We start from the raw sequence: 22,689 nt of genomic DNA on the forward strand, positions 1-22,689 counted from the left end.
TAAGAAACTTTTAAAAAGGCAGAGAAGAGTTCTCTCAACTCATGAAGTTCTTTTCTGTATGGACTCTACTCAATGACAAATTAAAACTTCATTGTTTCATATAAACATTTATTTTATTCTGTACTGTTAGGTGTGGATGTTATGCATGGGGCAGAGGTAGACAGCATAATGGCTGTGAAAGAGACTCTCATGGACTTTTTGGAACCTGAGGCTCTAAAGTCCCAGGTTCAATTCCCCACACCACCATAAGCCAGAGCTAAGCAGTGCTCTGGTTAAAAAAAAAAAATGTTATGCATGTACAAACTATTGTACTTTACTGTTGGCTGTAAACCACTAACCTTCCAATAAAGAAATAAAAAAAAAAGTGTTGTTTTTTCTCCATGCTACAGTTGCAAGCGCCTATAGGTTCCAGGTCCTGACTGATCACCCCTGGAAATAACCTCATTTGCCAATACTCCTCTTAAAATATAATTTTCTAGGGGGGGCTGAGTGGTGGCATACCTGGTTGAGCGCACATATTACAATGCCCATGGACCCATGTTCAAGCCCCTAGTGCCCACCTGGACGGGGAAAGCTTCACAAGTGGTGAAACAGTGCTGCAGGTGTCTCTCTGCCTCTCACCCTTTCTATCTCCCCCATCTCAATTTCTGGTTGTTTAAATCCAATAATTAAATAAAGGTTAATATATATATATATATATATATATATATATATATATATATATATATATATATATATATATAACTTTCTAAAAATTATTTCTAAGCAAACTGAAGTGATGTTAATACTAATCTACCACAGAACACAAAAGATGTTCAATGGAACAGCCTACTTATTGTTCACTGTGAAAAAGGCAAGTCTTTAATCCCTCATTCAGATTATTATTAGTAATTATCATTATTATTTGCTACCAGGGTTTTTGTTGGGGTTCAGTACGTATAGGACAAATCCACTGCTTCTGGCAATCTTATTTACTTATTTATTCCTTTATTTGATAGGGCAGGCAAACTGCAGGAAGAGGAGACAAGAGAGGGAGAGAGAAAAAAAAGAGACATTTGGCAGTACTTGCTTCAATGCTCATGAAGCTTCTGGGGAGCTTCGAATCCAGGTCCTTGTACATGGTAACATGTATTTAACCAGGTATGACCTGGCCCCCTGTCTATGAAAAAAAAATATCCTGGGCCAAGTGGTGGTGCATTTGGTTGAATGCACTTATTGCAGTGCACAAGGACCCTAGTTCAAGCTCCTGGTCCCTACATGTAGGGAGGAAGCTTCGTAAGTGAAGCAATGCTGCAGGTGTCTGTCTCTCTCACTCTCTATATCATCCCTCAATCTCAATTTCTCTTTGTCTCTACCAAAAACCAGGTTTTTTTTTTTGTTTGTTTGTTTTGCCTCCAGGGTTATCTCTGGGACTCAGTGCCTGCACTATGAATCCACCGCTCCTGGAGGCCATTTTTATTCCCTTTTTGTTGCCCTTGCTGTTTATCGTTGTTGTTGTTATTGTTTTTTCTGTCATTATGCGCCAACGCCTAGCCCCCAGTTTGTTTTTTTTTTTAATTCCTAGGATTTTTAAATAGTGTAACCAGCAAACAGTAGCAACAGCAAAAGAATGCTGAAGCAGTCCACATTTCTGACAGGAAGAAGTGCTTTACTACTCACACATAATTTTGGTGCTTGGTGATTATAACCATGTTGAAATTCTTAATGTAAAATGCCTCTCATCCTCTTATGATGCCTTTATACAATCCTAAATTGCTTCTAAATACTGCCCCCCCCACATTGATATGCAACTGGCCAAGAGAATAATCAGATGACAGAAGGAAAGGACACAACAACTCTTGCTGCAATAGGCTAATAAGACAACATAGAATAACCAAGAGGGTAAAAAAAAACTTGATTCCAACAATTACAGCCGCCAATCACCCATGATGGACTGAACATATATTTCTGCTAAATCCTTACTAAAATGATCATGAAAAATATGCTGTTTTTTAAAAGGCTTACTTATTAGCAACACAGAGAATGTGAATGAGAGAGCAAGCTAGAGCATCACTCTGGTACATGTGATGGTGTGGAGACTGAGCTCTCACACTTGTAAATCCAATGTTCTATGTTCAATGGCACCACCTTCCAAACAGCAGTTAGATTTTTTGTTTGTTTTAGAGTACACAGATTAAGAAAGGTCTCCAATCTTTTCAAAAGTAGCAGATGGATCAGTCATATGGAAACTACATTTTCAAAGACTGCTACAATGATCCTTCTCATACCATATTCTTTTCTGCAATAAACAGGGCCCTGTCACAGCCCTATCAGAAATTGTAATCTATGTGCCCTTCAGGTATCTAGCTGGACTTGTGATCTGCTATGCTAAAAAAAAAAAAAAATCAGAAAGTTACAAAAATCACAGAAGTGAAGCAGTCCAAGTTCTAAGAGTCATATATCCTCCAATGCTGTTAAGAAAACCCAAGTTAGTAAAATGGAAACAGGTTACATGGGGATGGGGAAACAGCATAATGGTTATGCAAAAGACTTTCATGCCTGAGGCTTTAAGGTCTCAGGTTCAATCCCCACCATAAGCCAGAGCTGAGTAGTGCTGTGGTTTCTCTATCTTTCTCTCTATAGCTCTCTCATTAAAATAAATAAAAATATATTTAAAAAAAAGAAAAACATTAAATATACAGGTAGGAAAGTAATACCTTCTTAGACCAGACCATCTACACATAACTGATGGAAGAGAATGATTTCAGTTGAGCTTCTGTTTCTCTTTACTCCCCAAGTTTATAAATAGAATATACTAATAACATAATGGGACCATGACTTAAATGGTAAAAGTTTTTGTCTAAAAAAAGACAAAACAAGAAATAAAATAATAACATAAAAAAATCAAGTGGACTGTGGTGCAGGAGGTGGCACAGTGATAAAGCTTTGGACTCTCAAGCATGAGGTCCCGAGTTCGATCCCCGGCAGCACATGTGCCAGAGTGATGTCTGGTTCTCTCTCTCCTCCTATCTTTCTCATAAATAAATAAGATCTTTTAAAAAAAAAAAATCAAGTGGAAACCCCAGAAATTTTGTCCTATTCCTCAGAATAAGATAGTAAATACAAGAAATACAGGTTTCAAAGGGGCAAATAACAGCAAGGACTAATACAACCAAAAATATTTAAAGCATGTGGGAGTGAAGATGACTGTTGTTATATACACAAAAAACAGCTAGATCCTAAAAAATGAGTAACAGTTACTTAGTTAACCAAATTTTAGTTCTGGTTTAACCCATGGTTGCAGTCTTAGACATAAAGTTGTTGGGAATGACTTAATCAGTTCAGGTATTGACCTGATGACTACATTCACTTTAATTTCAAATAAAAAGAAAACCAGAAGCTAAGGAGATAGCATAGTAGTTTATGTAACAGACCTTCATGCCTGAGGCTTAGAGATGCCAGATTCAATCCCCAATACTATCATAAGCCAACACAGAACAGTGCTCTGGTAACATAAACAAATCAGAAACGGTTTGCATGCATGTAGGACAATTTAATTCACAATTTTGCCTTAGGGCTATTTTGGCTCATTCATAATCTGAAAACATCTGGACTGCCAAACTACAAATGCTATCTCTCTGACTGGATAGCATGAACAAGATAATGAATAAGAGGTGACAGGTACCCTGAAGTACTTGGTAACTCATACTTACTCCAGAAGTGGGAAGTAAACCCTAGGAGGCCTCAAAGACCAGCCACTCTTATGTTTTAGAGGTGTAGTTAGTAGTCAGAGATACTTAAGACATCCCCCACAAAGTAAAGAACAAACTGTTGGAATTTGAGCTTTAGGTCAAAGATATTATAATAATAATAAATAATAATATTAATGAGTGGGCTACTACACATACTAAGACAAGTAAAAATCAATTATGTGCAACTTTTTTCAAGAGATTAAGACATCAGGAAGCAAAAGATACCTGAGAAAGGGTAAACCAATGAAGTGAATCATCACACCTTACTATGGCGGCATCTTGAGTTAAGGAGCCGGCAATCTGGGGGAAGTACAATGTGGCTAGACTTTGTATAGTATGAGTAAACAGTACACAGAGAGTTCACACTCTGGAAACCTGTTACAGAAGGGTCTCCTTTGAGTCTTTAGTTGAGAACTGATCATTACAAGCACATGAAGAAATGCCTGCAGTGAGAGACAGAGCCGTCTCAAAGTTCTATAGTAGTAGTATAGCACAGGACTGATTATGGTTCCCTCCCCATAAAACATCTGCCTTTATCTGAGGACATTTTGGGTTGACAAAAATCACTCTTTTGGGGGTGGGGAGAAGGTTACTACTAGTATCAAGTGACTAGAAGCCAAAGATGCTGCTATATATCCTAGGAAGCACAGAACAATTTCCCAGAATAAGGAATTGTGTGGGCCAAAATGTCAGTAACTTTGAAGTCTATAAAGAGCCTGGGCTAAAGGAAACATTACCCCAAACTCAAAAAAGAAGATTTCATATTCCCACCAGTTAGAGTAGAAAGTCTCGTATTCACAGTGGATTTATTAGAAAATTCAGAAAATCTTGGACCATGTATTGGAGAAAAATTAACTACATGAAGAAGCAAGAGTGCCAGCTGGTATACTGAGGCTCCCCAACCCCTGGCACCACTATAAGCCAGAGCTGAGCACTGCTCTGGTCTCTCTCCTTCCTTTCTCACTCAAAAACAGTGAAGCAGTTTTGTGGTTTCTCTCTTTGTCTTTTACTCTAACGAAAAAGAAAAAGTCTGCTGGAAACAATGGGATTGTGCAGGCACTGAGGCAAGGCCCAGTGATAACCAAGGTGGCAAAAGAAAATAAAAATAAAATAGCAAGGAGATAAATTAATCAAAACCAATTCATTAACAGAATTAGTAAAAATTATGAATTTTTAAAAAACATATGCCTCATTTTCAGGAAGATACAGCAAAGATTAAACACACAAGAACATTTTTACAAAGACTGGGGAGGACAGACCCAGGAGGTGACTGAGAGGTAGAGTGCACGCTGTTTGTTCCTGAGACCCTGGGTTTGATTCTGCCATTATGCAGCAGCAACATGGACATCATCAAGAACAAAAAAACAGGTGTATGGATGGTGGAGAGGTGCTTTGGTGCAACCCCTCCCAGCCCCCTGCAAAGAATAGGATGGGGCTGGAGAGACAGCTATTAGAGCACTGGATTTGAATGCCTAGCCATCCAGAGGTCCCAAGTTCATACCACATGCCACAACTGAACAGTGCTCTCTATCTCCCATGAAAATGAAAATAAAAATATAGAATAGAAATCAAGCCAGAGAGGGAGTTGAGTGGTGATGTGCATCAGAGGTATCTCAGAGGTTCAGCACATGGCTAGCATATGTGAGACCCTAGGGTTGATCACATAAAATGTGAGAGGTGTTCTGGCTGGCACCTTTTCTCTCTCCCCACCACCCCACGCATACACAAATTAAAAAAGGAAAGGGGCTGAGTGGTGACACATATGGTTGAGAAGACATGTTACTATGCACAGGGACCCAGGTTCAAGCCCCCGGTCCCCAACTGCAAGAGTGAAGGCTTCACAAATGGTGAAGCAGAGCTGCAAGTATTTAGTTTTCTCTCTTGCTCTCTATTTCCCCTTTCCATTCAGTTTCTCTCTATCTCTATTTAATAAATAAATAAGTAAAATATTATAAAAATAAAACTCCCAGAGATGAAAATAACACTATTTGAGAATATTTGAAATGTATAATACACTGGATGAGATGAATACCACAGCAGATATGGCAAAGATTAATAAACCTGAAAGCACAATACAAATTGTTAAAAATAAATCATACAGAGAAAAAGAAAAATCCTAAGAGAGCACTGGTAAGTTATAGAACTCCATGTAGCAGGGGCTGAGCTGGGGTGCTGCGGGTTATGTGCACATGACCCGAAGTGCAGGGACCAACGTAAGGATCCTGGTTTGAGCCCTCGGCTCCCCAGCTGCAGGAGGGTCGCTTCACAGGTGATGAAGCAGGTCTGCAGGTATCTATCTTTCTCTCCCTCTCTGTCTTCCTCTCCTCTCTCAATTTCTCTGTCCTATCTGACAACAATAACAACAACAATGATAAACAAGGGCAACAAAGGGAAAAAACACCCTCCAGAAGCAGTGGATTCATAGTGCATGCACTGAGTCCTAGCCATAATCCAGGAGGCAAAACAAACAAACAAGAAACTTCATGTAGCTATACAAGAGTGTAACTGAATTAACTGTGGGGGTGAGGGTGAGGAAGAAGCAAAACTTTTAAAAATGTTAAGAAGTCTTCCATATTTGATGAAAGCTACAAATTCACATATTCAATAAGCTTAACAATGTTTAAACACAAGAAATATAAAGAAACCAACCAAAGACTATCATAGTCAAATTGTTAGAGGCAGAATGTTTTCCACGTATAGAAAAACTGAATGTATTAATCACCAGTAAATTGCTCTGTAAAAATAAAAAATTAAAGACCTCATAAATGAGGAAACAATACCAGAGAATCTGGAGCTACACAAATGAATGGAGAGATGGAAGTGGTAACTACATAAGCAGATGTAACTTTTTTTTTTCCATTTACTTAAAAGACAACTGTATGAATGCATACAGTATTACTTCCACCATTTACAAATTTTACTTTATTTTCCTTATCTAATGCATGAGCCAGGAATTTTAAAGCAATGGCCAGAATAGTGCTTTCATATACTAGAAACAGGGCTATTGAGGCCTCACTCTTTTGAGCTAAGATTAATCATCTAACCACACACCCATAAAATGCCTCTCCAGTGAAAAAGTGGCTGTCCTTTTTAAATTAAGACACTTAATGACAAACAAGTTTTAAAAACCAAAAGAGAGCTAGCTTGTGTCAAGAAACCACAGAATTTTAAGATTCTTGATTGAATTGTTTTGAGTTTGTTTATGGGGGAGAGAGGGAAAGAAAGAATTCTGACACATGCAATGCCAGGGACTGAACTCAGAACCTCATGCTTGAAATTTCAGTGCTAGGGGCCGGGTGGTAGTGTGCCAAGTTAAGCGAGTGTATTTGTACAAAGCACAAGTCTTTCTTTCCCCATCTCTATCTTCCTCTCCTCTCTCCATCTCTCTGTCCTATCCAACAATAATAAAAACAACAGAAATAAAAAAAAAAGCAGTGGATTTGTAGTGCAGGCACACAGCCCCAGAGGCAAAAGAAAAAGAAAAAAAGAAGAAAAAAAGGAAAGGAAGAAAGAAAGAAAGAAATTTCAGTGCTTCATCCACTGTGCCACTTCCCAGATCACAGGCTAAGTTTAAAATTTCCTGTTCTTAAGTCAGAGGACATCAGTGTTGTAAGTGGGGGTGTCTATGTGCACGTGCACTCCAAAGCATATAAAGCTCTGTCACAAGTCAAAACAACTTTGTCTTCATAGAGCATAAAATACTGTAAGACAACAACCAAGGAATGAAGACACATGGTTGGGCCAACCTTCACAACTCTTGGGAGAAAAATACCCAATTTGAACAGAGCTACGTAAACTTACTAATCGGGGCCGGATGGTGGTGCACCTGGTTGAGTGCACATGTTACAATGCACAAGTACCCAGGTTGAATCCCTCAGTTCCAACCTCCAAGGGGAGAGCTTGGCGAGTGGTGAATCAGGGCTGCAGGTGTGTGTCTCTCACCCTCTACCCTCCCCCTCTCAAATTCTGGCTGCCTCTACCCAACAAATAAAGATAACAAACATTTTTTTAAAATCTTATTAATCTAATTGAATTTGTATCTCTGAGAATGGGCAGGGTATAGCTTACCTGGCAGAGTAATTAAATGCTGGGTTCAAGCTCCAGCACCACACAGAAACATCAATGGGGAGCTCCATCGATGGTGCTGTAGTGTCTTTCCTCTCTTTCTCCCAGAGACAAGGGGGGGGAGGCAGGGAGAGAGAAAAAGAGAGAAAGGAGAAAGGTAAGACAGGAAAAGAAAAAGGGAGAAATCAAGAGGCAGGCAAGCAAGCTGTACCAGGGAGGCTGCTCAGTGGTATCACACATGGGTGAGACCAATACCAGTCTTCATGCTGCATAATGCATCATCTCAAGTGCCGGCCCTTAGACTATGTGGTTTAATATGTCCACCAGGAGATGCACATTAAAGTTCGTGAACCACTGGCTTATAGGTAGGTTCTATGTTACCCTGGGTAATTTGAATAAGTTATTTGTGGGGGTGGGAAACAATCATTGGAATGTCTAGTAAATTTTGGTCCCTTGATTGCATCTAGTTTGAGTGACAGAAGCTAAGCATCATGGAAAAAGAAAGAAAGAAAGAAAGAAAGAAAGAAAGGAAGGAAGGAAGGAAGGAAGGGAGGAAGGAAGGAAGACAGACATTCCCAAGGGATGGCTATAATAGCAAGCTGATTAATTCTGTCATATGATGTGGTTAGTTACAGTAGTTTGTTTACATGCGATGATATGTTGATTATATACACTGCTGGGTTTAGAAAGGGTTTTCTTGGGGGCTGGGCTGGGTGGTGGTACACCATACACTACTATACTCAAGGACTCGGGTTTGAGCTCGTTTCCTGCTTGCAGGGGAAAACCTTTATAAGAGGTGAAGCAGGTCTGTTCTCTCCATCTCTTTACCTCCCCCAGACATCTCAAGTTCTACCTGTCCTATCAAATATAAATATAAAGGAAAAACAAAAATAGCCACCAGAAATGGTAGATTTGTAGTGCCAGCACTGAGCCCCGGCAATAACCCTGGTGTCAATAAAAAAATAGGGGGGTGGCTATGGGTCTCCAGAGGTACTGCACTGTCTATGAGGTTCTTAATATGCCTAAAACCAATATCTAATAGAGAATGCCAAGGGGAGAAAAAAAATGGATAGCAAAATATGGAAGTCTTACTGGCCTTTGTAGTAAAAGATTTAAATGCTTCTATACAGCAAAAGGAACCATCATTGAAACAGATACTTCCTACAAAGTGGGAGAAAGCCACTATGTGTCTATATCACACAAAGGACTTGTAAACAAAATACACAAAGAGCTCACCAAACTCAATAAAAAAACAAACCCACTGAAAAAAATAGGAGCAGGACATGTGCAGAATCTTCTCCAAAGAAGAGAGTCAAAGGGCCAACAGGCATTAAGAACAAATGCTCAAAGTCACTGATGATCAGGGAAATTCAAATAAAAAAGAGATACTACTTTATACCTCTAAGAATGCCATTCATTAGAAAAGACACCGATGGGCCAGGCAGTGGCACATTTGGTTGAGTGCACATGCTACTATGCACAAGGACTAGGTTTAAGCTCCTGGTCCCCATTTACAGGTGGGTGGAGGGGTGGGGAGAGGGGAGAAAGCTTCTTAAATGGTGAAACAGTGCACGCTCTCTCCCTTTCCTATCAATATCTGTCTTTATCCAATAAACACACACACACGCACGAAATGACTGAAACACCAACTGTTTTGAGAGGCTGTGAGGATAGAAAGATCTCTCCCAAATTGCTGGTGGAAATGTACATTGGTTAACTATATAGAAAATAGTCTGGAAATTAGAATGCTAGAAATGGATCTACCCTATAACTCAGCAATTCCTCTCCAGAAGATATACCCAAAGGAAATAAAGAAGCCTATCCACACTTACGTTCATAGCAGAATAATTTGTAATAGTCCAAACTTGGAAGCAACCCAGATGGCCCAAGGACAGATGAGTGGCTAAGAAAGTTGTGATGTATAAACACAATGGAATACTACTCAACTGTTAAGAATGATGATGTCATCTCCTTTGCATTATCTTGGACAATACATATCGTGCTGAGATAAGCCAGAAAGAGAAGGCCAAATACCGAATGATCTCATTCATAAGTGGAACTTCAACAAGGACAATAAAGGAAAATATAAAGTGAAACTTAAGACTGGGTGTGGTGTACTGTACCAAAGCAAAGGACTCTGGAGAAGGAAGAAAAAGGATGGGTTGGGGCCTGGTGCATGATGGGAGAGGGGAACCTAGTCTCTGTCAGATACTTAAGACACATATGGGGAGGTGAGGGATTGTACCTATGTGTCAACAATTCTATTGTAAACCATTACTTCCTCATAAAGTATGAAAAAAATTAAATGCTGAACTGAAGATGTTAATAGAAAACACGTTAATATTTAATAATTAATATTTAATAATTAATGTAGTTTTCCAAGAAAAGTAACTTGAAACTAATCATCATAAACCAGATCATTCTAAAAGCCAACTGGTCAGACTTCTCAAAAAACACCATTCATAAGCAAAACAGAAAAGTAAAAGATTAGATGAGACTAAAGAAACATGACAACCAAATGTAACCTACAAGGAGTGAAAAAGCTATTGTAAAAGGCATTTGGGAGATATAGGTCAGAGGTGAAAGGTCATCAGATAAGCAATTTGAAATAGTTTAGCAATAGTAAGTACCAATTTGAGGGACATAGGTAAATAAGGTGAACTATTACTCTCACTGAGGATTACGCTATCAAGAGGACTATTCTTCCTGCTTTGTCTTTCACCTGGTGAAACTATTTTTAGTTCTAAAATAGTTCTTAAATTTCAAGTCTTCTGGCTGGGGAAACAATTCAACTGGTATAGCACTGGACTTGCATGGTGAAGAGTTCCCAATTTTATCCCCTCCCTGGTGGTCTACTTTATTTTTTTTTCTTTGTTTTATGTAGAACTCCCAGAACTCTCTCATGTGATAAAGTATTTAAAATAAAATTCAGGTCTTAATTTAATGATTTCCCCCCCTCTGAATGTGTCCCTAATCATCACTATGCCAATATTTGTCCAAGACACACTATAACTGGCAATACGCTCTGGAAAAGCCTACTTCATTTCATCATTGTGTTAGAATCTAGTCTTGTCTTGCTAGATTTGAGTATATATTTTTCATAGTAAAACTGAGTTTTTATTGGTAGATTAAAATATACTGCCTAATTAAACTATTCAAAAATTAATTGTGGGGGGCCGGGAGGTAGCGGAGCAGGTTAAGCACACATGATGCAAAGCGCAAAGACCAGTGTAAGGATCCTGGTGACTCCCCACTTAGAGGGGGGTTGCTTCCCAAGTGGTGAAGCAGGTCTGCAGATGTCTTTCTCTCCCCATCTCCCCCTCCTCTCTCAATTTCTCTCTGTCCTATCCAACAATGACAGCAATAATGGCAACAACAACAACAACAAAAAAAAATGGAAATAATGGCCACCAGGAGCAGTGGATTCGAGTGAAGGCACTGAGTGGCAGCAATAACCCTGGAGGCAAATATATATATATATATATATATATATATATATATCCCTTTTTGTCACATAGAGAGTAAGTGTCAGAGGGAGAAAAGACAGAGGAGAGATTTCCCTTTGCATACTGCTCCCATGTGAGCGATAAAGAGCTCAAACCTAAGCATTATGCATGGTAATGTGAGTTCTCTGTGATGTAAGCTATCTCCTGGTCCTGATATTACCCTTTATGGAGATTATCATCAGCAATATCCTCCACATCCATAGCTTCAAGATCTAGAAATATTCTAATGATACTCTTATCCTTATATCTAGTTCAAAGCTTTCTAATTTGCAATTACACATTAAACATGTCTGCCTGGGTGTGACCTAAGAGCATCTTAAGTACAATATATCCAAAGCTAAACTCATTACTGATAGCGCTAGCTTTATCCTTCTCCTAGGTTCTCTGATTTAAATACAGTACTCACCTTTAACATGTCTAATCAAAAATCTGTGGTCTACTTCCTAAATATCTCAACTGGAACAATTTAGGGATTCACTATGCTTCACTGGGTAAAACAGTCTTTTGTCTTTAGTCTGGCAATCTGTAATTCGTTTTTCACAATGCTGCCAGAGTGAACTTTTCAAAAATGCAAACGCAAACTTCTTTCTAAGAGGAACTCAGACCCTCATGATCTAGCCTCATCTAACTCCCACCCTCGCCCCCCACAGTTTCTGCTGGGGTTCCAAACCTGCATTATGACTCCAATGTTCCTGGTGTTTTTCCCCTACCCCTTTCTTTTCTTATAGAAACAGAGAGAAAGAGGGTGGGTAGGAGAGATACCTTCAGCACTGCTCCGCTGCCTGTGAGGTTTCCCCCTTGCAGGTGGGGCCAGGAGATTGAACCTGGGTCTTCACATTTGGTAATGTGTGTACTCCACTGGGCATGCCACTGCTCAGCCCCTAGTTTCATTTTTTTTTATCTTTCCTCCTTTTTTTTTGGGGGGGGGGGGTAATGGTTTATAGTACAGTCTTTGACACACAAGCACAACACACCCCACCACCTCTTGATAGGTGTCTGGGATTCAACTGCTCCCCCTAACCTAGCACCCCCTCCTACATCATATACCAGAACCCCAACATCCTTTCATCCCCTTTCCTTCTTGCCCCAGAATCCTTTGGTGCAATACACCACACCCAGACCAAGTTTCACCTCATGTTTTTCTATTACTGTTTTTGTTCCTTAAGTTCCACCTTCATGGAAGACTCCTCATTCTTGTCCCAATGTTTCAGATACCCAACCTGCATGTTCCTGCCAGTCTTATTTCATTGACTTGCAGACACTGCTCCTTTTTCAGGAAAGACATACTGCCTTGTCTTCACTTTTATTTATAATAATCTATAATCAAGTCTGAACTCCCTTTTCTAAAACATGAAAGACACACCTCCCTATCTTTACTCCTTTCAACAATCTTCTCTAAAAACTCCTGAATACATATTTACAATTGTCATAGTACTTAGACTGAATTTTAATTTTGTATCTCTATTCATTTAACTAAAGAACTTCAGTTTTTACTTGGCGCTTTAAAACAGCGTTTAAAAAAATACACAAATACAGGGCTAGGTGGTGGTGCACCTGGTAAAGAACACAGATTACTGTGTGCAAGGACCCCGGTTCAAGCTCCCCATACTCACCAACAGAGAGGAGGCTTTATTACTGGTGAAGCAGAGCTGCAGGTATCTCATTTTCCCTAATCTCTTTCTCCCCTCTCAAATCCTGTCTCTATACTAAATATATATATATATATATACTATATATATATATTTTTTTTTAAATACACAATTATTTATTAGGCTGCCTTCTTCTCAGCCCCACCCCCAAATGTATTCAACTATAAACCTCTGAGTTAGATTCTCTGAACAACACATGCTACATTGATGCTCTAGTTTGTTCTATCTTTTTCTCCTTCCCCTTGTTGTTAATAAAAATAAAGGGGGTTTGCTTCTCAGGTGGTGAGGCAGGTCTGCAGGTATCTACTTTTCTCTCCCCTGTCTTTCCCTCCTCTCTCCACTTCTCTCTGTCCTACCCAACAACAACAACAGCAATAACAACGACGACAAACAACAAGGGAACAAAGGGGAAAAAAATTAAAAATACAGTTTCTTTAAAAAATTTAGAGAGAAAGAATTGCTTAAATAAATTGGCATTAGCACCTACAATGTTTCATGTAGCCCAGGTAAGATTGAACAAGAGACATTTATTTAGGAAAATATTAGGCATTCATATAGAGACTGGTATAGAAACAAAAGTTCACAGCTTTAGATTGTCTAAAGTTCACTATTCTGCTAAAAGAAAGCAGTAGAATACTACTAGACTGAGGAAGTCACTGATGAATCATGTAACCTTAAGCAAGATATTTACCTCTGTCAAGTTCAGTTCCTGTATCTGCATGCAACTGTTTCACTAGCTCTTGGCTCCCCCTGCTCCAGTATTACACACACACACACACACACACACACACACACACACACACTAATTTCATTATATAACTGAAGTGTCCTATTCAGCAAGTCCTACTATCTCTACTACACAGCAAAGTTTGAAGCTACCCAACCATGAAAGTTCCAGTGTAAGGGAAAGTAGAGGGCAATATTTCTCTCCTTTGGAGTTATACTCCAAAGAATAATCAAAAGGTACTGCTTCCAGAGTTCAGACAGATATTACCAAGGTAATATCTGGTACAGGCAGATATTACCAAGCATAAGGACCAGGGTTCAAGTCCCTGGTCCCCACCTGCAGGGAAGCTTCACAAGCAGTGAAACAATGTTGTAGGCATCTCTCAAATGACAGAGTGCGATCGAGAGTAACGCCAAGATAGACTGGCTGGGCTTCATGCCGGATTCTTGTACCGCCAAGCTGCACATTAAGCTCACGCGATGCCGAGGCATGGTGTAGATGGAAAACAGATGATACTGTTTTTGCAGTGCTAAGGATTAGTCGCCATTTTTTACAGTAATCAGGTATCAGAGACATGTCTTTCGTGAGTGTTTCCTCGAGGATGTTGAACTTGGATGCCTGAGTTGCACAGCAGATGTCATCGGCGTAGATGAACTTCCTTGAAGAAGTTTCTGGGAGGTCATTGATGTAAATATTAAATAGCGTAGGAGCCAGAACAGAGCTCTGGGGGAGGCCACTTGAGACAGGTCTCCATCTGCTAGACTTGTCACCCAGATGCACCCGGAATCTTCTGTTTAGGAGAAGAAACGATATAGTGTTGGCCACCCATGGAGACAGGCATCTTGAGATCTTGACTAGGAGACCACGGTGCCAGACCGTGTCATAGGCTGCTGTGAGATCAACAAAGACAGCACCCGTCTTTAAATTCTTCTGGAATCCATTTTCAATGTAAGTTGAGAGGGCCAGGGCTTGTTCGCAGGTAGATCTTCCTGGGCGGAAACCAGCTTGGGCAGGTGATAGGAATTTCTCTGTAAGATGAGAAATACATGACAGAAGCAGCCTCTCAAGGAGTTTGTAACACACGGAGAGGAGAGAAATTGGTCTATAGCTGGCGGCCAGTGTTGGGTCTTTCTTTGGTTTCAAAACCGCTATAATCTTCGCACGACGCCAAATTTTGGGCATAGACTCAGATTCCAAGATGTGGGACAGGAATGTAGCGAGCCACTTCTTTGCCGCGGGACCCAGGTTAAGAATGAGTTCTGGGGTGATGTTATCATAGCCAGCAGCTGTTCCCGGTTTAACCCTCTTCAAAGCGTCTTCCAGTTCAGACAGTGTAAAGGGAGAGTTTTGGAGATGGACCAGATAAACGGAAGTGGGATGACCACTCATGGGAAATTTCTCTTTTCCAGACTGGGTCGATCTTGGCGTTACTCTCAATCACACTCTGTCATTTCACAAACATCTCATAAAAACTGCAGCAAAGGTGGGCGCGAGGAGTAACATCATTGCAAGACTGGCCAGCTCCTCATGGGGCGCGAGTGCTTCCACACTACGATCATCCTCTCTGGCATTATGCTATTCCACTGCAGAATACTGTGCCCCAGTATGGTTCCGTAGCCCCCATGTCCACTTGGTCGATTCCAAATTATATTCCTCCATGAGGATAATTTCTGGAACCATCCGTTCCACCCCGGTTCCATGGCTGCCAGTTCTTAGCAACATCGCCCCGCCAGATATTCGTCGGGATGCCGCATCATCTAAGTTCATTTCCCATGTCTACGCTCGACCGGACCTGCCAATATACGCGGATATCTTCCCCCACCCTGTCCAACGCTTGACGTCTCGTCACCCAATCTGGTCCCCTACGCCTACACTGAACTTCTCTGTTCCAGTCTCTTGGAAACAGAGTTGGCAGTCAGCTGAGGTAAAGAACAAACACCTCATCACAGACCCCTGCAAGCGTCAACCCGGCTTTGACCTAGCACATTATGATTGGGCCCTCCTCAATCGCTATCGAACAGGCCATGGCCAGTGTGCCGCTATGTTCCATCGCTGGGAAGCCAGAGACGACCCGAATTCCCCCTGCGGCTACAGACAGACTATGACCCACATAGTCAATGACTGCCACCTCTCCAGATTCAAAGGAGGTCTCGAAACTTTACATCAGGCTCAACCTGATGCTGTTGACTGGCTATGGAAGAAGGGCAAACGCTAGAAGAAGAAGAGGGCATCTCTCACCTTCTTTCTCTCTCCTTACACTCTCAATTTCCCACTCACTTATCAAATAAAGAAAAATAAAATGGCTTCCAGGAGTGGTGGATTTGTAAAGCAAGCACCAAGCCCCAGTGATAACCCTTATGGTAATAAAAATAAATAACAACAAAAAATTTTCTTAAAGTGTTACTTCCATTAACAACTGAGAGGGAAATGATTGGCTCACAGTTCAGAGATCCTGTTCTGGGGTAGCCCTAGAGGACACAATGCTGTCACATCTCAGAATGAGGTCCTGCCATCCCCAACCTAAGTGACCCTGAGCACTAGCATGTCAAGTCACTTCCCAGATGATACTTCATAAGCAGTGGAGTGGTGTTATGGTGTCCTTCCACTCTCTCACACTTTATCTAAAAATAAAAGAAAAAATAACAAAAGAATCATACAAACATGGAATCCCACTGGTAACTCTGTTGGCATCATATATGCATACAAAATAAGTTACCATAAATTCTGTGTCTTACCTGACAATTTTCAGAAACTATACAGATAGAGCAAAGTCAATCATATCCTGGAAAAGGAACTTTTTTTGGTGTGGGTTTAAAACATTTTTTGGAAACTTCATGAGAAATATAAATACAAGTTCTAATGTTCCTGTTTTTAATCAGGTAGCTTAAAATTTCTAAGAGAAAAAAATTCCATGTCTAGTTAAGTACTAATAAAACTGCCTATTTCCAAGCAAGAAAAGCTGTTTATTTTTTAAAACTAGTCTGATTTTGCAATGAACAGATAGCTAGAGTTGAGGGGATGTATAATGAAAGAAAATACAAAAATTTAGTATTCTTGTAATTATTAATCTCAGAATTTAGAATGGCCTTTGATGTAAACTTGTAGAGTTTTCTCGTGAATTGGTGAAAGGGCACTTGAAATAATGTTTTACTGAGTCACTGCGCACATCCCTGAGGGTGGCAGAACAAAGATTCGGTTGTGCTTTTGTACAGCAGATGAACAAAGAACTTATTTTGCTTTGGGGGCCCTTTGACCTTTATTTGTAAACAACTATACAGAAAGAGTACTAGATTTGGATGGGGTCTTTGTTCGGCAGTGTCTTTTCTAGGCACCTCATTTTACATGTATCATAGATTCCCAACCTGAGGGGGGGCAAGTTCGAGCACCTGACAAAGGCCTGTTCTTTGGAAAAGAAATAGTTACGGTTTTAAAACATATTTGAGCTCTATAAATTACAGTTATCATTCAGGTTAACCTTACTCCAGCTCGTGTAAATTGAACCTATCTATCCATGGAGGGGCTTTTTTGCCTCTAGGGTTATAGATGGGGCTCGGTACCTGCATTACGAATTCACTGCTCCTGGAGACTTTTTTTTTTTTTTTTCATTTTATTGGGTAGGACAGAGAGAAACTGAGAGGGGAGAGGAAGATAGAGAGGATGAGAAAAAGATAGACACTTGCAGACCTGCTTCACCACTTGTGAAATGATGACCCTGCAGGTAGGGAACTGTAGGGGTGGGGTGTGGGGGTGTGTGCTTTACCTGGTGTGCCATGGCCCAGCCCGTTTTTTTTTTTTTTTTTTTTTTAACTCAGCTCTGGTATATGGTGGTGTGGGTGATTGAACCTGGGACTTTGAAGCCTCAGGGATGAGAGTCTCTTTGCATAACCACTATGCCATCTACCCCTGTTCCCTATATGTAATGAAAAATGAGTATGAATCACTTTAAGAACTCAATTTATGGAGGCATAAGACATTTAAGGAACTCATAAATGACTCAACTCCAGCTGGCACTTGTGACACATGAGAATTATAAACTCCCATTAAACTGACACAGACACCACCCAGGAGGTGGCACTGCACTGCTCAAGATGGTCCCCCTGTGTAGATACTCCCAGGTGATGGCTGACGCTCAAGCCCAGGTCTTCTTCACACATGGTAATGTGTGTGCTCTACCAGATGACCTATCTCTCAGTCCCCTAAATTCACATTTTATTTATTTAGTGCAGATTTTCATGCCTGCAAAACTATCATTCTCAGAGAATTGTTTTTTAATTTCGGGGTGGGGGGAGAGTGAGCACCATTCAACTGTTCTTAAAGTTTACCCTAGTGACTGGGGCACAAACCAGGTCATGAGGGCATGCATGGTATGTATGCTATCTCCTAGCTCCTTAATTCCTATTTCATAGACTACTAATCGCAAATGTTGCCATCTTGTCAAACAATTCCAGTTTTCTTATCCTACTACTTCAAATAATTTGGCCAATGCAAATAACTAACAAAATAAGATACAGTGTTTTTAATATTCCTTTTCTCTTCAAAGTTATTTACAAATATTTGAGTACCTACTATGTTAAAATCATTGTGGAGAAGTTTAAAGTTCTACCAGAGAGGGTAGTGTGCAGGTAATCATAACATAGTATTGTAAGTAATAAGTTGAAAGGAAGTGCAAAGTACCTTAACAAGGGGAAGAAAAATGAAGAAAGGATTTACATTTTGTAGATGAGCATTGGAACTGGTATTTCAGTAAGAAAACTGAATGTATCAAGCCAGAGGATGATTTTAGTCAATATGTATGGTTATTGTTTATGGACTGTTCATCATGATAGGCATTTTGTGAAATATTTTACATACATTATCTCATTTAGTTCATATAACAATCCCAAACATATTCAGTGCTGTTAAGTACCTTGCCTAGGGTCAAATTTTTGCAAGTGCAAATCTGTTTACACAAATGCAAAATTTCAGGGGCTTAAACACTGTACCACATTTTCTTTTTAAATTTTTACTTTTATGTACCATATTTTCTATGATAGAGAAAAGAGAATGTTGTTGTTAAAATTCTGAGGCTCTTGCCGGGCGGGTTGGCTTCACAGGCGGGTAACAGAGACACGGAGACAACGGCTGGGCAGGGAAGTTGTATTTCTTTATTCAGGAACAACGATTCATAAACTAAGACAAACTAATCACCAAACAGAACTCTGCAGACAAACTAATCACCAAACAGAACTCGGCTGTCTCTTTGCAGCGGCACAAGCACTCCCTCTTACTCTGTAACTAGGGAACTCTCCAACTCTGGAACTCTGGAACTCTCGTACTGGGGAACCCTCTGAAACTCTTCCACTGTGGAACTCTCTCTTACTCTGTAACTCTCGAACTCTCTTACTCAGGAACCCTCTCCCGGGGTCCCTTGGGGCAGGGCCAAGCGGGCCTGCGAAATTAACTGGACTGATCCAATTCTCTTGGCGGGGGAGGGCTAGAACAAACCAATGTAAAGCATACGACAGAATGTAGCACAATGGACAATGCTTTTCACCCCATCTATGTATCAGAATTACTTAAGGAGCTTTCTATAAATATCAACGCCTAATTATTTTTACATGTTGTAACTCAAGAACTGAAGTGGACCTGGACACTAAAAAAATTACCCTGATTTAAGAAATATAATATATCTCGGGAGTCAGGCAGTAGCACAGCAGGTTAAACGCAGGTGGCAAGGACCAGCATAAGGATCCCAGTTCAAGCCCCCGGCTCCCCACCTGCTGGGGAGTCACTTCACAAGTGGTGAAGCAGGTCTGCAGGTGTCTTTCTCTCCCCCTATCTGTCTTCCCCATCTCTCTCCATTTCTCTCTGTCCTATCCAACAACTACAACAATAAACAACAAGGGCTGCGAAAGGGAATAAATCAATCAATCAATAAATAAGAAATATATATATATATCTCAAGTTAAGAGGTTCTGTATTAGGTTATTTACAAATACAGTTAAAATGTATGTGCACGGAAGTTGGTGACAGTGCTAGAACACATGGCACACTTTAAAGCTTTTGCTTCCCATAACAGTAAAATTCATAAACAGTACACTTGCTGCCTTCACTTTTGATATCTGATTCTCTCTTCAATTATATAACCAACAGGCTCTTTATCAGCCCACTGAAATCATTCTTGTGGAAGCAACCCAAAGATTTCACTAGTCCCCAATTTTCTTAGACTCCCTACATGAACAGCATTTCTTCCTAAGATGACAGGAAGGCAGCTGTTGTCTTTCTGTTCTCCTCCTACCTCTATAATTTAAAAAAAGAAAAAATTATTTTGGATAGACAAAGAAATTGGGAATGGGGAGAGGGGACCCGCAGCACTATTTCACTGCTCATGAAGCTTCTCTCAGGTGAGGACTGGGGGGCTAGAATTTGGGCCCTTGCACACTATAATGTTAATGTTGGGTATGCGCTCAACCAGGTGTACCACCACCCAGGCCCTGTAATTTCCTCCCCTTTTTTTTTTTTTTTTTTTTTGCAGTTTTCTTTACCTTTTCCCATCCCATTTAGCATAAGAGCATCCAAAAAGCCTGCCACCCTCTCCCCCTCTTTTCCTTCCTATTTCCAGGGCACTACAAAGCTCTGGTTTATGGTGATGCTGAGACTAAATCTGGGACCTCAAGAGACATAGGTGAAAGTCTTTGCATAATCATGCTATTACCCAGGGCCAAAAGGTCTATCTTTGCTCCACTTTTTTACACTGAGAATTCCTACCAATGTCCCATATGCTGCAGACTCTCAGATCAACTCAGATCCAGTTTGATTTGAAGTTTCAAATGCTTAATGACACTCCTAACTGTATCCCCCAAATAGTCTCAATCCCTTTCCACATATGAATCCTACTCCCATCCTAATTCTGCTATTATAGCAATGTACTCATATATGCTGTTAGCCAAATCAGAAAATAGGAATTATAAGAACTTTTAGTCTGCTCATGCACCCCCATTATAGGCTTGTTCCAAATAAGCACAACATGGGATTATTCCCCCCTAGAATTGTTCTGGTGCTATTAAGCAGTTTGACAGAAAGAACTGAACAGGGTATATCGTGGTATAAATTGTAGCCCGAAGACTGAAAAGCAGTTATCCCAAGTATAGGTCTGGATGACTGAGGTAGACAATCCAAATATGCAGTCAAAACATTGAATTACGATATAAAGCATAAACAGATTAAGATGAAGGAGAACACCAAGAAAGGGTGTTCAAAATCCAGTCCAGAGGAAACCTGGGTCAACATACTCTGCCTCTTGAGAAAGACTGGTCCTGAAACGAGTGCAGCCTAGAATGTTCCTAGTTATGACCAATGGAATGTGAGCTCAGACCAAAAAGGATGCAGAGGTTACACAGGCTCCTGTGCTATACATGAATAGACATTGGGCCTAGGTCAGATTTGATGGTGTTTACAGTTAATGGTATTTATATACTTTTCCCATATTTGGGAACTCCTCTCTGCCCTGATCCATAATTATGCTATTTATTTATTAGATAAAGGCAGCCAGAAATTGAGGGGGAAGGAAGAGAGAATAGAAAGGAAGAGAGAGGGAGTCGGGCGGTAGCGCAGCAGGTTAAGCACATGTGGCGCAAAGCGCAAGGACTGGCACAAGGATCCCAGTTCAAGCCCCCAGCTCCCCACCTATAGAGGAATCGCTTCACAGGCGGTGAAGCAGGGCTGTAGGTGTCTCTTTCTCTCCCGGTCTTCCCCTCCTCTCTCCATTTCTCTTTGTTCTATCCAACAATGACGACAACCATAATAACTACAACAATTAAAAAAACAAACAAGGGCAACAAAAGGGAATAAATAAATAATATGTAAAAAAAGAAAGGGAGAGAGGGAGAGGGGGGGAGAGAGAGAGAGAGAGAGAGCGAGAGAGAGAGAGACCTGCAACACTGCTTCACCACTTGTAAAGCTTTCCCCTTGCAGGTGGGTACTAGAGGCTTGAACCCAGATCTTTGCACACTGTATGTAACAGGTGTACTCAATCAGATGTGCCACCATCCAGATTCCTGCTTTTTAGTCTTATTCCCAACAACTCTGACACCATCTTCCCAGACAATACTTTTAGCCCACTTGTATATTAGCTGTCGTGCCCAGGTTAATTTACATAAGTTATGGGCCCCTTGGAATATACCTAAAATAGACTTCCTAGCTTCTTCCAACATGAAGACCACAAATCTCATGTTATATTCTTACCTTTAGGTTTCTGATTATTAAATAATTTGTTCTGCTTTACATTTTAATGTTTTTCAGCCAACTTGCAGATGCTACCATGACGCCAACCTGACTTCCCTGGGCAGATAACCTCACCAATGTGTCCTGGAACCCCGCTTCCCCAGAGACCTGCCCCACTAGGGAAAGACAGTCAACAGGCTGGGGGTATGGACTGACCTGCCAATGCCCAGGTCCAGCAGAGAAGCAATTACAGAAGCCAGACCTCCCACCTTCTGTACCCCATAAAGATCTCTGGTCCACCCCCCCCCAGGGACATTGGAAGAAAGCTTCCAATGGAGGGGATGGGATACCGAATTCTGGTGGTGGGAACTGTATGGAATTTTACCCCTCTTATCCCACAATCTTATTGATCATTATTTAATCATTAATAATATATATATATATACATACTCCTATGAAAAAAAATAAGACAATCCAGTCCAGAGGTAACATGCAAAGCATCTAGGTAATTTCATCATCCTGTTTGCTGGAAGGAGCAGATACTCGATGAGTCCACTCAAATGAAATCCAAAAGCAGAACAAATCTGTGGCTAAAAATATCAGAACAGTGGTTTCCTATGGGAATAGCAAAGGGGACATGTCTGGATTGATACTATCAATAATATCCTACACAATAATTTCAATGGTACAGAGGCAAATATATTTGCAAATATAACCCAACTATATACTTTGGCTTCTTTAGTGTGTATAAAACTACAGTCAATCTCAAAGTTGAAAAAATTGTCAGTGAGGGCCCAGTGAAGTAGTTC

The 22,689-nt window shown here is 40.5% G+C and overlaps 1 protein-coding gene across 7 annotated transcripts in view; it reads right to left on the reverse strand.

Annotated features, from left to right (window-relative positions):
- RAPGEF6 (Rap guanine nucleotide exchange factor 6) overlaps positions 1-22,689 on the reverse strand; it is a 207,433-nt gene that overhangs the window by 179,500 nt on the left and 5,244 nt on the right. The window lies entirely within an intron of this gene.

The sequence above is a fragment of the Erinaceus europaeus genome, chromosome 2 (assembly GCF_950295315.1).
Source record: "Erinaceus europaeus chromosome 2, mEriEur2.1, whole genome shotgun sequence".
Classification (NCBI taxonomy): domain Eukaryota; kingdom Metazoa; phylum Chordata; class Mammalia; order Eulipotyphla; family Erinaceidae; genus Erinaceus; species Erinaceus europaeus.